The sequence below is a fragment of the Diabrotica virgifera genome, chromosome 2, assembly GCF_917563875.1.
Source record: "Diabrotica virgifera virgifera chromosome 2, PGI_DIABVI_V3a".
Classification (NCBI taxonomy): domain Eukaryota; kingdom Metazoa; phylum Arthropoda; class Insecta; order Coleoptera; family Chrysomelidae; genus Diabrotica; species Diabrotica virgifera.
Window position 1 is genome coordinate 254,490,320 of NC_065444.1, and position 13,790 is coordinate 254,504,109.

General features: G+C 32.6%; 1 protein-coding gene across 1 annotated transcript in view; it reads left to right on the forward strand.

Moving 5' to 3' along the window:
- The window catches only part of LOC126880554 (SNF-related serine/threonine-protein kinase-like), a 111,992-nt gene that overhangs the window by 31,210 nt on the left and 66,992 nt on the right, over positions 1-13,790 (forward strand). The window lies entirely within an intron of this gene.

The window sequence follows — 13,790 nt, forward strand, 5'->3', positions numbered from 1 at the left end:
TGTTAATTCACATGTTCTTGCAAAATAATTTTGCAATATTTAGAATTATTTTTTGTCATTTTTTTTTTTAAATAAATTAATATTGTAAATCTTCTTTCATAAACTATCCTAAGTATAACCCGTTGTCCTAGGTGAGCGACGGAAAACGACGCGACGCGATGCGATGCGTTGCGATGCGATGCGACCAGTAATTCACGCGACGTGTGGCTTATGTAGCGTCGCATCGCGTCGCTTTAGATCACTCAAACCAGGACAAACGTGACGATGTCAATAATTATTCATTCCTATTCTTAAGTGTGGGGAATTATACGGCAGTGTTACTAGAAAATTCATATTTTAAATACTTAGCTAAAAAATTCCATAAACGAAAAAGAAAGACAACAAATGTCATATATTTAGAACGAGTAAATTTGGAGAGTTTAATCATTTATATCCGAAATTAATGAAATAATCCACGTTGGTTTAAAGAGTATTGTGGCTTATTCACTTTCGATTATATCATTGCAGCTGTTAAACTCAGTATTAATAACTGAGCTATCAATAACTGCCAATAAGTAATTTTCAAAAACCAAATTCTATTGAGGAGGGGCTGTTACTGACTTTAAGGTATGTTAATGAAAAAACACTGGTACTATATAGTTATTATTAGTTTTCATTTATTTAATTATTGCGTAGCATAATTTGAATTGAAAAAAGCAATGGGGCGTCACACTGTGTCGTGTCTCGTCGCGAACAAATCAAGTTCGCACTTCGTCGCGTCTTGTCGTAGACTGATTAACCCGAAAACGTAGGCCATACACAAATACAACCATTACTTGATATTTTCGCGTCGCGTCGTGTCGCGTTGTCGCGTTTGTCGTTCACCTAGGACAACGGGTTACTGTAACTTCATCATTTTCTGACTTTAGTGTTGCAAAAAAAATTACTTTGGGACAAACAAATTACATAACTTTTAAACTATTTGACCAATTGCTTTGAAATTTAGGATATGATTTAAGCACCAGAAGTCTCAGCATTCCGTGTAATAAGAAGGTTTTAAGTTAATTTTTACATAAGTTATGAATATTTATAAAAACTCAAAATTTATGATTTATTTTACAATTTTCTAAGCAACCAATAAAAATAGACATATTCAGCGATCGCCATATTGAAGTTTTTTTATACGATTTATGAGTTTCTTACTTTAAAATTTGTTTAAAATCCACAAGGAAAAGAAAAAGTTTTCCTGTAGTTGGCTGTATACCATCAATCACAAAATTGGAAAGAAATCCTTTGTAAAAGGTATAAAATTTTTTTTATTAAAAATCCCTTAAAAGGGCTACATCACAACAAAACGTTTTCGATTTTTTATAAAAAATCATCATCAGTGTTCGATAAACTGGATGCTAGCTGAGCCATAAAAGAAAAATATCTGGGTAAAAACCCTTTACATAAAATATAGATGCCTTAAAAGTGCATACTTCAATAAAAAGGCCTGTGATGGTCACATGGCAAACAGGATAATGCCCTAAGGTAAGGTATACAGGTTTCCCAACACGTGGGATCCAAATTGAGTTGATCACATTTCAATGACTTAATGGCAACTACAGTCGGAAAAATGAAAGAATACCCATGAACGAACATATAAAACAAGCTGTATTTTCCTGTCACCGTGTCACACAAAAAATTGGCCAACGCAAGTACATGTAATAATTATTATTACATGTACTTGCGCTGGGCAATTTTCTTTGTGACACGGTGACAGGAAAATACAGCGTGTTTTATATGTTCGTTCATGGGTATTCTTTCATTTTTCCTACTGTAGCTCAGTTGCCATTAAGTCAGTTGCCATTAAGTCATTGAAATGTGATCAACTCAATTTGGATCCCACGTGTTGGGAAACCTGTATACCTTACCTTAGGGCATTATCCTGTTTGCCATGTGACCATCACAGGCCTTTTTATTGAAGTATGCACTTTTAAGGCATCTATATTTTATGTAAAGGGTTTTTACCCAGATATTTTTCTTTTGTGGCTCAGCTAGCATCCAGTTTATCGAACACTGATGAAGATTTTTTATAAAAAATCGAAAACGTTTTGTTGTGATGTAGCCCTTTTAAGGGATTTTTAATAAAAAAAATTTTATACCTTTTACAAAGGATTTCTTTCCAATTTTGTTTAAAATGTTTAACTTTTTGGTAATAGACGAAAAAAGCGAAAATTTACCGTTTTTTGATCTTCATTTGATAACTATGTATATCATCAAAATCGGCTGCAGGAAACGTATAGGTTATTATTATAGATGTCCATACTACTCAAAAAATTTGGTTTCGGCCTGGAGGGGGTTGTGTCACCAACAGGATATAATATTTTTTCCTTATTTCTCTGAACTAATATATTACAAATATACTCTCATCTAGGGATTCATAAATTTTTTAGTGGAACTATTTTTTAAAAAGCAATCAAAACGTCAAACTTATTATTTCGCTCATAACTTAAAAAACTTGTTTATTTAGAAATTCGACGTCAACAGACAACTTTTTCAGAAAAAAAAAGGTACACAAAATGAGGTACAATAAATTAAAATCGGTTAATAAACAAAAAAGTTATTGCAAAACGAACGACATACTCGCTGTTTTTGAATATTGTTAATAACTTTTTTATTATTTATAAAAATTTGTTTAGATGTATAAAAAATATGTCGAGTCGAGCCAAAATACATAACAAACAATACATTTTTGAGACGGACGGTCCTCTATACAAGCGAAACATGGGTGCCAAACTAAACTCACGAAGAAAACATGGGAAAGGAAAATATTGAGAAGCATTTTTGGAGGTGAAGGTATATAGAGAGTATATAGAAAATTAATCTATACCAAGATCATGAGTATTTTTAAAGAGCATGCGATAGAAGTAGTACAAGCATCAATATTGCGATGGTTGGGATATTTTAAAAGACCGAAAAAAGAAATTATACCAAAAATATAAAGAAATACACAGATGCATGAAAAAGAACAGTAGATAGAAGAGTTATATGAAACAGAAAGTATTTAGGTATCGAATAACCTAATGTCAATAAATACAATTTTCCTCTGTAGCTTGTTATTCGCGACTACGGTGTATTAAATTAGTTAAAATTATACGACAAATTTCACATTAAACGTTTTAATTAATTAAATTACACATAACCTAATTAATCTACATCCGGAACTAAATGAAAATTGGTAATATGTATAACCTGATTATTTCTTCGTCAAATGTAATTTCTACAAAGAGCTACAATAGACCAGGGCATTTAGAACAAAAAGCATCAGAATAAATCGATTTTTAAATACAGCATCTTTTTGCATTGTGTTCGGGATGACGTCAGGAAAAAACTCCAGAAGATAAGATGCTTTCGTATATAACGAAGCGACCCTAAAAACCCCCCAAGTAACAGAACCTGGCTCTTAACCCTCAGGTAGCCACGTCTGGTAAAGTTACATGAGTGGACACACTGCGGTACCTAATGCCGCACATATAAAAAACGGTATTAGATGATAAAAATAGAGAGTTATCAAGTACTTCTAGGAGAATACGGTAACGTTATTTTAGAAATGGAGCATGCGCAGTATGAAGATTGAATAACGGAAATGATTTTAACGTTTACGGGCTCCGTTACGGTACGTCGAATAGCGGGCTTGAAATACGGTAACGTTAGAAGCGAATCGCACTAATTCGGCAAAACTCGGACATTTAAGTTCTGTTATGTGTGGTTATGTCATCTGTTCTTTGTTATGAAATTTTATTTCTGTACATTAATAAGGTGTTTTGTCTTTGTTTTCTTGGTTGATTGACCATCTGCTAACATTTGGAGTTGGTGGAAAACATTTTATTTTCAAATTTTTTTTCTAAATCTTCGTCATTGGCCTCAAGTACCTTATTGCTTGTTCTAAGATCTCTTCCATATTTCTTTAGAAAAATTTTGAAACCCAAATTGTACAAAACCAGGCAAAATTACAAAATATTATGTATCTTGGGTGAAAGAAACCAAAAATAGAAAAAAATTTAAACAAATTTAATTATATTTATATTGCTGTCAAATACAACATTTGACTGACAGCTACCAACTTTTAACGTGAAGCACTTGATAACTCTAAAATTACATATACGTTAAAACTTATACCGTAAAAAAATAGCGTTTACGTGTCAAAATAACGGATGGATAGAATTTTACTTGATAACTCTCTAATATCAAAAATTTGTTAGAATAACAAAAAAAGCGTTATTTTTAACATTTTATTGTATGACTTTAGCATAATGTAACGACTCAGGGCCTCGATTTTTGACCCTTCGCTTCGTTATCGAACATATTCGCTTCGTATACTAAACATATACGAAACGAATACGTTTGATTACGAAGCGAAGGGTCAAAAATCGAGGCCCAGGCGCAAAACAAAAAAACGAGTAGTCAGCCTTACAATGTAATCTAAACAAATATAACGTTTACTACAAAAAAAAAATCACAAACATTCCAAAAGTAAAATATATAAATACAAAATAATTGATTTAGTCTTATAAACACACATTGCACTGAATTTTTTTCTCACTTTGATTTTTGCAAAACAATTATTGAATAACTCACTTCAACGCTCACTATCAAACTGATAAAACACTTCACAGACCGTGCAGTATCGTCGCCCCCGCTAGCGAAATTATTCCGATTCGATTTTTTTGCACAAACTTACTCAAAAAAGGTCCTTATAACATATCCACTGGGTGCCAGGCCGTGCCGTGGTCGAAACATTATTTAAACAATTTTCTTAAACAAACTCACAAAAATAATTTTTTCATTTCGAACAATATTTTTGCAGATAATTTGAGTCATTCTGAGCAAAAAAGATCTCTTGTCATTTTTCTCCAAAATTGATTGTTGGCGAGTTATATGTGATTGAAAATTTGAAAAATGCGAAAATGGCCATTTTCAAATCTTAATAACTCGATTAAAAATTATTATTATGAAATTCAAAAAGTGACCAAATCAAGTTTCAAACCCCTTCTTCAAGGTTCTGAAGATATTTTTGTCATTATTTTATTACAAAGCTGCTATTTTTAATTATTAACAATTAGCGCTATAGTCCAACTGTATCGTCGCCCCCGTTAGCGAAACTATTTCGATTAGATTTTTTTTGCACAAACTTACTCAAAAAGAGGTCCTTATAACACATCCACAGCGTGCCGGGCATCCGAAAAATTATTTTTATAACAATTTTTTTTAAACAAATTCACAAAAATAATTTTTTCATTGCGAACGATTTTTTTTAGATAATTTGGATTATTCTGAGCAAAAAATGTCTCTTGCGATTTTTCTCTAAAATTGAATTTTGTCGAGTTATATGGCCATTTTCGTTTTTAGAGAAACAACAATCAATTTTAGAGAAAAATCACAAGATACCTTTTTGGCTCAGAATGTCCCAAATTAGGTATCTTAAAAAAATTTGTTCGAAGTGAAAAAATTATTTTTGTGAATTTGTTTAAAAAAATTGTTTAAACAATTTTTAGACCACGGCACCTCCCGGCACCCTGTGGATATGTTATAAGAACCTCTTTTTGAGTAAGTTTGTGCAAAAAAATCGAATCGGAATAATTTCACTAACGGGGCGACGATACATCCTGGACTATAGCGCTAATTGTTAATAATTAAAAATAACAGCTTTGTAATAAAATAATGACAAAAATCTCTTCAGGACCTTAAAGAAGGGGTTTGAAACTTGATTTGGTTAATTTTTGAATTTTATGCCAGGCCTGAAACCACACTAGTAGTCACCAACTATTTCTTCGGCGTATGGTACTAATCTTTTTAATAATATCGAAGCCAATATTTTATACGTAGTATTGATTAGTGAGATTCCTCTATATGAAATGACATACACCGACACAATTTTATTGATAACATAATATATAATTTATATGGTTTCTTTGGATTATGTTAATTGGATAAATCGGAGATTTACCGTGATAATCGTGAAACAGACCAGTTTTGGATTTTTGAACTTTAACACTTACGTCACCAATTTACAATGTGAATGATAGTGAAATGATCCGATATTTGAAAAGATTTTCATTTTCGTAACAACTGAGTGACAAAATTGTAATACATTGCACTCTAGATGTGGGGTATAATATGTACTGATAGAAGAAGGATTAAAAACGAAGGGGTTGTATACCAACGAAGGGAAACTGTATATTATCATGGAAATGTGTGACAGAGACGATATAAAAGGAAGGAGACTCTTATGTCCGAAGATAAAAAAGATCAATCCTCGTGGAGAGGATGGTATCTCCCTGACCTTCCAAGCTACTTTCGTCTCGCAGACATAACATTGGGGAAACTTTACATGTTTTTAATCTAAAATGCCCTGGGAGATGGGGCATCCCACAGGCTTTTCCAGATTTTTCGATAACATCTATAACACTCTAATTTTTCATACTTTTTCTATTTTATCAAGCGACTTTTTCTATAATATAAGCAATGTTACGGAACTTCGTAACAGTACATATTATTAAAAGGGGGAAATAAAGCACAATATAATTATTATATGTTGAAAGAAGTGGAATCTTTAAAAGGTTATTCAATAAACAAAGTATGTAATTGATGGATTCGACCGTTACTTGATGGAAGTTCATTTTATCTAACAATAAAACACTGAAAACGTTTGTTTTCTATACTTCCACAAAATTTATTACAACTATGTGACTACAGCTTCGGCAGAGTGGCTTTATCAAGTGATTTAGTTTACTATGTGTTTGCCTTTTTAAAGTCTTTAACTAAAGAAGTTGAGCAGTGGGGAGCTGTTTGTCTCGAGTTGGTCATTCAGAATTATATCTGTATTTTTCAGTTTATTAATTTCCATAGATTCTAATAAAGATAGCTTAAGGCCTTTATTTTGAATATGCAGAATTTGAAACTGTTCATTAAAAGAATGATTATGATCTAGAAGGTGAAGTGCGTATGTACAAGTGTCTGTTTTTCTATTGTTGAAAGCCCTTTTGTGTTTTGCTATCCGTTTGTCAAAGGTTCTGCCAGTTTGACCGATGTAAGTTTTCGGACAGTCACCACAAGTTAGTTTGTAAACACCACTCTGTAGTTGTTTTCTCCCTCGGTTCTTATTGTTAAGAACTAACAACAACTTAAGCAAATATATTAAGAACACTTTTTATTATATTTTGACCGCAAAAGTTAAGCAGTTAAAAGTTAAAGGTTAAGTTAAAAGTTAAGTTTTAAGCAAAAAATGTTCTATACATTTTTTTTGATAAAATTAATATTTTTCGATTTATTCGCTATCGAAAGTGTTAGTTTTATATCGAAAAAATCAATGTTTTTCGATAATATACTCATTTATGATTGACTCAATTTTTGCCGTAGAAAAATTTTTTTCAAACCAAGTTCTTGGGATTTAAATAACCTACAATTTCATATTGAAACATTTTTTCGTATCTTTGATGCTAATCTTTCTATTCTGAAGAAAATGGCATTTTTTACCAAACTACAAAAATTCGTTATTCGCTTTTAACTCCAGTTTTTTTAAAACTAATCATTCTAAGCCAGTCAAACTTCTGGAATTTATTACTAATACACAAATAAAGAAGTATGAAACAAAGTACGACATGAACAATTAATGCATGTCCTGGAATCAAAGAAGTTGGACTACAATGACCTCAGGATTATATCGAATTTATACTATAAACAACGAGCAAAAGTACGTGTTAACGACCAGCTGTCAGAGGAAATTGAAATCAGACGTGGAGTGAGACAAGGATGTTGTCGCCAATTCTTTTTAAGGCCTGCTCGGAAGATATCTTGAAAAAAGCTCTTGAGGGTGAAACAGCTGGAATAAAGGTAAATGGAGTTCCCATTAACAACTTTAGATATGCGGATGACACAGTCATCTTAGCTGAAAATATTGGGGATCTTCAGAGGCTGGTGACCAGAATAGCAGAGTTTGGACAAGAATACGGGCTAACAATGAAAGTCAAGAACACAAAGTTTATGAGAATATCGAAAACTCAAAGAAATAAGGAGAATCTCTTCATAAACGGATCCAATATCGAACGAGTCGACCAATATGCATACCTTGGAACAATGATCAACTCCACAGGAGATTACTTACAGGAAATCAAAATCAGAATAGAAAAGGCTAGAGCAAATTTTAACAAAATGAGAAAAGTGCTCTGCACAAGAGATTTGCAGTTGGAGCTAAGAGTTAGGTTGGCTAGGTGCTACGTTTTCTCGACTTTGTTTTATGGAATGGAAGCTTGGACCTTGAATGCTGCATCAGTGGAAAAACTAGAATCATTCGAGCTGTGGGTGTACAGAAGAATTCTGAAAATATCGTGGACAGAACGTCACAAACAAAGAGACGCAGAATATCGTGGCTGCGCAACCTGAGAGAGTGGTACGGATGTACATCAAATGAACTTTTTAGAGCAGCCGTCTCTAAAATACGAATAGATATGATGATTGCCGACCTCCGCCGCGGAGATGGCACTTAAAGAAGAAGAAGACAAAATATATAAGGTTATTAATATTGAATCCTTTTAAAATCCTAAGTAGCAAAAATAGGTGACTGTAAAAGGGTTGGTAAAGGTGGTATTACAAGTTTTAATTGTCAATAGCTCACTCAGTTTTTGCCATAAAAAATTTTTGCTAACCCTGTTCTTGGGGATTAAATAAGCTACAACTTTAGATTTACATATTTTTTCGTATCTCTGATGTAAATCTTTCTATTCTGAAGAAAAGGGCATTTTTTACCAAACTAGAAAAATCCGTTATTCGCTTTTAACTCCATTTTTTTTAAAAACTAATCATTCTAAGCCGCTCAAACCTCTAGAACCTAGAACCTCTAGGGTGGTAAATAGGGGGAAGTTTCCGATCACTTTTTCGCTGAAAAAAATAGGGACTGACATTCTTTTCATAATAAGTCACTTAATTTTTGAGATAGAGACTTTTTTTCTGTAGATAGATATTTTTAAATACTTTAAATTAGTTTGAACAAGTTATTCTCGAAAAATGCAGTTTTCCCGTCTTTTGAGTTTGAAACTACAATATTTAGCATTTTTGGAGAAGAAGAGCTAACATATAATAAAGTCTCACAATAAAACACTGAAACACGTTTGTTTTTCTATACTTCCACAAAATTTATTACAACTATGTTATTACTACAGCTGTTTCGGCAAAGTGCCTTTCTCAAGTGATATATTTTACAATGTGCTTGCCTTTTTAAGTCTTTCTAAAGACTTTAAGTCTTTAAAGACTTAAAAAGGCAAACACATTGTAAAATATATCACTTGAGAAAGGCACTTTGCCGAAACAGCTGTAGTAATAACATAGTTGTAATAAATTTTGTGGAAGTATAGAAAAACAAACGTTTTTCAGTGTTTTATTGTGAGATAAAATGAACTTCCATCAAGTAACGGTCGAATCCATCAATTATATAATAAAGTATAGCTCAATTACTATTGGTCTTAAAGAAAATAAAAAACAACTGTTTTGTTTATTTTTTCAAAGGGTACATTTTTGTTACGCAAAGTTGTTTTATAAAACGAACACTTTTTGAGTTATTAGCAGAAAACTGATTAAAAACATTGATTTTTTCGATATAAAACTAACACTTTCGATAGCGAATAAATCGAACACTATTAATTTTATTCACGCAGACTGAAATAACGGAGACGACATGGCAAAGTACAGGTACACGAAATAGACAAAATGTACAGATTATTAATGAAAAGCAGCCCATAAAAGAACATATATTAGTAGGAACATGGAATGTAAGAGGAACATACGAAGAAGGAAAACTGAAACACCTAGTAGATGAATGTAAAAAATATAAATTCGAAATAGTAGCACTACAAGAAACGAAACAACTAGGCCAAAACTCAATGGAAATAAATGACTATTTATTTTTCAATAGCGGAGGCGAAAATAGAATGTTAGGCACAGGATTTGTAGTAAACAAAAAGCTGAAAGATCTAATCGTTGACTTTAAACCAATTTCAGAGAGAATATGCATACTAAGAATAAGAGGAAAATACCAAAAAATAACATTTATAAACATACATGCACCGACTGAAGAGAAAAACATAGAGATAAAGGAAGACTTCTACAGTCAAATAGATACAGTATTCGAAAATATTCCCAAATACGATATAAAAATAGTACTAGGTGATGCTAATGCCAAAATAGGAAAAGAAGAAATATACACACCCACCATAGGAAAATATAGTCTGCATGAAACAACGAATGAAAATGGTCACCTCTTAATAGATTTTGCAAAAGAAAAAAACATGATCGTTATGAGCACGTACTTTCAACACAAAAGAATATATCAAGGAACATGGAGATCACCAGATGGAAAAACCATAAATCAAATAGATCATGTGCTCATCGAAAAAGACATGGAAAAATGTATAAAGAACATAAGAACATATAGAGGACCGGATGCAGACACAGATCACTTTATAGTCGGAATACAACTTAAACAGGTTATACCAGTTCTTAGAAATCAACAGAAAAAAAGGTACAAAGTAACTAAACCTATTAGACTACTGTCAGAAGAAGAACAAAGTAAATATGAAAGACTAGTCACTAGAGAACTGGAAAATATTGCAAAAAATGAAAACATCGAACAAAAATGGACGCAAATAAAAGTATGTATGACCAAAGCAGCGCAAGTCAGTAATAGAAATATAAAAGATGGATTCAAAGAATGGTTTGATGAAGAATGTAAAATAGAACTGGATGAAAGAAATAAGTTAAGACTCAAAATGATGCAAGTGAAAACACCAGAGATGGAGATACAATACAACGAACAAAGAAAACGAACTAAAAGAATCATAAGAGCAAAGAAAAGAAAGTACAACGAAGATAAATTGAAATGCATAGAAGAAAACTATAAAAATGGAGAAGTCAGGAACTTATATCAAGGAGTAAAAAATGAGAAAAAGGGGTTCCAAAGAAAACCTGTACACTACAAAAGCAAAAATGGAAGGAATTTAGTAAGCGACGAAGAAATACTGAGCAGATGGAGAGAATACTTCGAAGAGCTTCTAAATGAAATTCCCACAACAGAATATGCAGAAGAAGAAGAAGAAGGACCGAATGAAAATATTGATCAAGAAGAAATACAGGAAAGACCGCCTAATGAAAAAGAAATAAAAGAAATAATAGAAAAACTAAAGAAAAACAAGAGCCCAGGTAAGGATGAAATAACAGCTGAAATGTTTAAATATGGAGGACCAGTACTAATTAAGCATTTGGAAAAGCTGATAAAAGAAATTTGGGAACAAGAACACATACCAAAAGAATGGACTGAAGCCACACTGTGTCCAATTCACAAAAAAGGCGACAAAAGTTTATGCCATAATTACAGGGGAGTAGCTCTACTAAACGTTGCATATAAAATACTTGCAGTACATATAAAAGACAAGATAACACAAAAGATAGATAATGACATAGGAGAATATCAATGTGGATTCAGAAGAGGACGCAGCACGGTGGATCAAATTTTCCTGCTGCGTGAGATACAAGCGGAAAGCTACGAATACGGAAAATCTACAATGGCCCTATTCATTGACTTTAAACAAGCTTTTGACAGAGTTAAACGAAAAGAAATATACAAAGCACTATGTCAAATTGGAATTAGTAAAAAATTAATAAAGATGGTAAAAGTTACACTCAGAGAAACAGAGAACAGGGTTAAAATAAATGGAAAGGAAACAGATAAGTTTAGGGTCGGTGAAGGGGTACGACAAGGAGACCCACTGTCATCACTGTTGTTTAGTATCCTTCTTGAAATAGTCATCAGAGAAGCCGAAATTAACAGGACAGGACTTGTATACCAACGAAAACACCAATGCTTGGCATTCGCTGATGACATAGTAATGATAGCCAGAAGCAAACAAGAATTAAAAGAAATACTAAAAAGACTAGAGGCGATAGGAAGAAAGAAAGGGATATACATAAACGAAGAAAAGACTAAATATATGGAATGGACAGAACGAGAATACACACAAGGACAATACCTGACAATAAACACAGAGGCAAAAATATATAAATTCGAGGAAGTAGAGAGATTCCAATATCTAGGAGCGACATTCACTAGGAGACCAAATATAAAAGAAGAAATCCAAGCGAGAATTATGGCTGGCAATCGTTGTATCTTTGCTCTAAACAACTTATTGAGAAATAAGAACATATCTAGAGGGGCTAAGATAAGAATATACAAGACAGTGATAAGACCTATAGTCTTGTATGCCAGTGAAACATGGACGATGAACAAATCCGAGCAAGTCATGCTTAAAGTATGGGAAAGAAAAGTCCTAAGAAAAATATTTGGCGGAAAGATATGGAATGGAATGTGGATAAGAAGACCAAATGTGGAATTGGAGAGGATGTATGGTGAACCAAACATAGTAGGGATCGTAAAATCACAAAGACTGAGATGGTTGGGACATATCCAAAGGATGCCAAACACGAGACTTCCCAAAAAAATACTAACGGGAGGAATAGGAGGAAAGAAGAAGAAAGGTAGACCGAAAACCAGATGGAAGAAAGATGTTGAAAAAGACATAGAAGAACTGAAAATCACAAATTGGAAAAATAAAGCAGCAAATAGGAGAGATTGGAAAGGAATAGTAAACCAAGCCATGGGCCTTCTAGGCCTGGAGAGCTAAACTATATATATTAATTTTATCAAAAAAATGTATAGTACGTTTTTGCTTAGAATGAATGTTTTTTTACCAAGTTTTTCGGTCAAAATAAATTAAAAAATTTCCACCCCAGAGATGGGGTGGCAACCACCCCATGGTAAAAGCACCTTTCGGCCTCATATAGATTTTGATCCTTGGACTATCTACTACTTATTCTCAAATTTTCAAGCAAATCGATCTATTCTGTAAAAATTGCGAGCCTTTGTCCTATTTTAAGCTTCATTACTTGGACTAGAAAAAATTGCAGTAACTGTTTAAAAATGAAAAATTATAAAATAATCAAACAAATTACTTTTAACGTTCTTTTTTTGTTTCGAGAATAAACTAGGAACCATGTTAAAGTCCTCACACCCGGGACGTTTATCAAGAGACATTTTTTGTGTCTAGTTTAAATATATTTTTATCCGATTACATTTTTATTTTTAACGGAAGTTTTTAGAGACGGAACAGCTGAACGCATTTTTAATCACATATTTCCACAGACATTTGAATTGGGCTATTGAATAAGAGAAAATACAAAAAATATATTTCGGTCGATAGTGTGAGCAGATTCATTGATAGCATTTTTAAAATGGAATTTTGAGGACGGCGACCGAATCAGAACGTCGAAAGATTTATTTTGCAATAAACGTACAGTAAAACCTCGATATAACAGACCTCTAGTTAGCGGACTTCGGATATAACGGACAAAAAATCCGATCAAATGTAAAAAAATTAAAAACGTTCTGTTAACGTTATACTTTGATGGCACATATTCAGTAATATATTTACAAGGGTTCCTGGGTTGTGTAGGAATAGTGCCGGAGAAAAAAGTAACTGAGGGAGATGTTTTACAATGGCTAGAAGTAGATGAAGGTGGCCATGGATATAACATCATTACTGAAAGTAAAATAGCAGATGAAGTTATGAACCTAAAAAATGAGAATGGAAATGAAGATAGTGAAGAAGACAAAACAACACTGCCAATAATAAAGTTATCAGAGGTAAGATCGCATCTCGACGATCTAATAACATTTATAATACAGTGTACATATTTTCAAAAAAAGTTTTTGATTTATTTTA